Below are 4,320 nucleotides of genomic sequence, written 5' to 3' on the forward strand. Positions count from 1 at the left end.
CCTACACTTTGTCAAATATGTGTTATTAGGTTTAGTGCATTAAGTGGTGTAAAGTAATTATTAAAACATTAAAAAGCAACATGAAAATAAGGGCAATAAACTTTTTTTTTTTGCCTCTCAGAAAATTTTAGAGCAAGGTCATGATTCTGTCACTTTACAAATAACAAAATGTTGGTAAAAGAAAAACTTCTTTGTGTTTTAAAATCCAACCGAACACAAAAGTGTTAAATTTAAGTCTTATATTTCTATTAAAAGTTTTATTTTAATTTTTAAAGTATTTACAAAATTATGTGAAAAATAATGTGGTTAGCCTTTTTAAACAATATAGTTAATTTAATGCACAGTGAACACCTAGGTGTGCTTTATAGTACCCTTAGTTTTAACTTTGTGCTACAGCAATGGTTGTTCTTTATTTCTGCATTGAAAAAACTATTATTTTAAGTGCATTCAAAATATCAGCACATTATACAAATCTGTATATTTGTGTCGCAGTGAAAAAATAATATTAATAAAAAATATATTATATATAATTTTATAAGTAATATATAAAAGTAACTAAACTTTATAAGCAAATTAACTAGTATTAAATATAATTTTAGTCTTAAGTTCTAGGTGTGTAAATGCATCAGATGTCTTTAACTATATTTTATAATAATCTAAGCATTTAGTTAATTTGGTATATAATATTTTTTACAAATTATTCACTTAAAGTCTTCATAGTAAAAACAGTTGTTTGTTTTTTAAAATCAGTTTTTATACCTTTAATAATCATAGTTCATGCTATTGTGTTTAATCATAAAAATTTTAACACTTTATTGCAGCTGTCTTACTGTTCTACTGCAAAACCAATTTAAAGAAAACCTATTCATTTACAGCAAATCATTTCATACTTCCAAGTAGAGACTCCTTCTACAGTGCTCATTAACCATTTTACTTAATGTTTTAAACTTCAAATTAAAATTGTTTTAAAAATGTTTTGTGTTAAATCTAAACCTTAAAATTTATTTTCAGCAAAGTTCCACTCCATCTACATTAAGTACTTCTCAAAACTAAAAAAAATTTTTCTACAAAAATTTTTTTTTCTTCTCACAAACATGCTAGCTAAATATTTAAAAGCGCTTGTCAATTTTTTATAAATCAGTCTTAAATCAATCCTTTTGTCTGTTTATGTGTCTGTTGTGATGAATGAAAGTGGCCACAAGTGTAAAATGTTGTGTTTAGTGTTGTTTTGTTTTGTCTGTTTATTTGTTATCTCTACATTTTATAATAATACAATTTTTAAAGCCTTATCCATTTTTCAAATTTCAATTAATTTTTTCAACCTGGTTCAGTCTGGTCAGTTCACAGACTGGCATCTTGCAACTAAAAATCATGTGTTAAAAATTATGTATTAAGCTAGCTTTGTCCTTCTAAGAACATGGCGGAAGGTGTGGGAGATGGCAAACCCCAGATTTCTCAATGGCCATCGGGGATAACTTTTCCCTGGAGAATTTCTGAACTTTGCAGTCACCCGGCTTTCCTGTTATGTGTAAGTTCAGGCCTATAGAATATGTATTTATGGCTAAAAAATAGCATCCAGCTTTAACATAATAACTAAAAGTTTAAGAAAAATCCTTTATATTCAGTTAAAAAAATTTTTTTTTAATTAGCAATTGTTAATTATAAATTTTCTTTTATGCCAAAGTCTAACAAAGGTCAAATAACATTCCCGTGGTATTCAAAAATAACTAGTGTAATGTAAATTGCTAATGTTTTCTGCAAATTCTTAATTTTTATATGAAGTAACCATTTTGCCTTCTGCCAAGCTGTTTTCTTATAAACCTCCTGCTAGCCGCCATTCCTGCAAACCTGTTTCTAACTGACTCCACCTTTAACAATGCTGAATTGAGCACTCTGCCTAGCTGCCTTGGATGCCCACCACTGCCACCAACAACCTCCATGGCAAACAAGTCACGGTCGTGGAACTTTGCTTACTCGAACCATATATGTGCCCGCCTGTTCAACAATCACACATTTGCAATCAAACCATTATTGTTAACAACTCTTCCATCTTCATTGAAGCCCCCAACTCCACTTATTTTGTTTACTCCACTGCATTTTCTCCCCATATTGTTACTGAAATGTTTCTTGCTTATCATAATTATTATGTTTTAGCTTTGTTAAAGCCTACATTAACCATCAAACCTGTTGGTCCGGTTTCCACCTTGAACCTCATCCTGCAAATGGTCAATGCCTCTGCCCAAGCGCTCTCCAACACCAGCTATAAACACTGTTAAATCTGCAATTCACCGGTTTCGCCGTTTTATAAAAGCATCACAACGTTTAAATCTCCTATCTACACCAATAACTCTAAACTTCTTCTCTGGAAAGTTCAGCCTCAGCGTCATCAACTCACTATTAAGCAAGTTGTAAGCTACGAACTCTGCCTTCTAGCCCATCCTTCTCCTCTCAAGTTATTTTAAATATTATAAATGCCTCTGCTCTAGCCCTCACAGAACCATATTATAAACGCTGTTAGCTTAGCTTCTCTCCTCAACCCCTACGATACTGTTAGTTCCCTTGCTGATGTAGTTCTTCAAAATCGTCGTACTTTATATTTTGCCCTTATATAGGAAGGGGGAGTCTGTGTGGCCCTTAAAGAACTATGCTGTGTATTTAAAGACAAATCTGGATTAGTTAGGGATAGTGTTCTACGTATTGGTAACGGTATGAAGGAGTTCCAGAAACGTTTTGACCAAAAACAAAGTTGGTAACAGGGTTGGTTTTCTCTTCTCCTTGGATACATACATTACTGTCCACTATTTTGGGCCCTCTTATTAGCCTCATGCTGCTCTTTTCTCTTGGCCCATGGATTTTCCGCAAAATTACTGCCTTTATTAAAAACCAGGTAGATGAAAAGGCAAAAACCTCTATTCAGGTCAACTACCAACAGTTAACCCAACGTGACTCCTGTGAAAACTTGGCTATTGTCACCAAGCCGCCCTTCCAGCCACTAAGTTTTCAGGAGATAAAGCGCATAGCTAACAAACGGAGCTCGCTCCGGTACTTGTGCTCTCGGCTGTGGAGATACCTACGACGGGATTAGCAAGGTCCCAGTTAGGACACGGCCCTAAAAGGCTACAACACATAATTCGGATCTCTGTGCACACCCACGGCGCTTGTAGCCACCTTTTAAATGCGGCTTTGGCCGTGTCCAACCTGGTCAAACCTTGTAGCCTAAGACACGGTTCTTCCACCCGCTCACGACTTTCCTTCTTTTATTAGAAGAGAAAGGGGGAGATGTTGGGGACTGACTTGTTTGAGGCCATTTTGCTATTCTTTCTGCCATAATCCAGCCTTTCACCTAAAGGCTACATGCAGTCTTGCTGTAAGTTCTTGGGCCAAAGAGAAAGGAAAATGCAGCTGCAAAGTATAATTAATCTTTTAGCCCGGAGGAGAGCAACACAGCCCAGTACCATTCCCAGAAAAGAGGCCTTACTCCCTTAACCATATCCCTGAGTTTACAAGACATTCATTATTGTGTATATGCTACATTGTCTGTTCAAGATCACTGAGGCAAGCACATCTTGCACCACCTCCTGATAGTCAAGCAATTAGGAATGCAGCTAGAAGGTCACAAGATGTTTCCATGGATACTGCAAGAAGTATTGCCCACTTGCCTTATTTGGAATAATGAAGTAATTTTCATGCCAAAAGTGTGATTGACATCACCCTTGTACTGCCCCCTTCTCCTTCTCTATATAAGAAGGAGCTGTAGCCAAATAAAGTTGCCCTTGAGCAGTGAGACATTGCCTTGGGTCTTTATTATTAACCTCTCTCAGATTTTTACAGGTGTGGTTGTTCTTCTACCTAGCAAAATAGGAGTGCGGTTGTCTGAGAAGTCTTCCCAGCTAATTCCTGCTGGCCGGGCCCCCCTGGGGGGCTTCAGGACCCCGCACCTTCACACCTTAATCCAATCCCAGATATCCCCACCATGTTATAACTCTTCACCCTCAGTTTTTAACTCACTAGGCATCAAGACCAACCTCCTACACCAACGAAGCAGTACCCAGTTCCCAAGTGAAGAGACACGCACTCAAGCTCACATCTCATTCCTGGCAAAAAAAAAATATATAACCAACTCCCCGACTGACTCATGCAGTACCCTCCTAATCACCTTTTCCTATTGTGGACTGTGGCTTAATACTGGATAAGCTCCAAAAGGACTCCCATTGCAAGAACTCTACCCAGGACCTCCCAGCGTGGAGGCCACACCTCATGAGGAAATCTCAAAAGACAATGGGGAAGCCTATACTATCATCATAAGTATAGACCTATATA

The 4,320-nt window shown here is 36.7% G+C and overlaps 1 non-coding gene across 1 annotated transcript; it reads left to right on the forward strand.

Moving 5' to 3' along the window:
- The first annotated feature begins 336 nt into the window (after positions 1 to 336).
- LOC126029343 (small nucleolar RNA SNORA22) lies at positions 337 to 466 on the forward strand. Its single transcript, XR_007502958.1, has one exon. It is a non-coding gene; the product is annotated as a small nucleolar RNA SNORA22 (small nucleolar RNA).
- The last annotated feature ends 3,854 nt before the right edge of the window (positions 467 to 4,320 follow it).

The sequence above is a fragment of the Suncus etruscus genome, chromosome 14, assembly GCF_024139225.1.
Source record: "Suncus etruscus isolate mSunEtr1 chromosome 14, mSunEtr1.pri.cur, whole genome shotgun sequence".
NCBI classification, from domain to species: Eukaryota; Metazoa; Chordata; class Mammalia; order Eulipotyphla; family Soricidae; genus Suncus; species Suncus etruscus.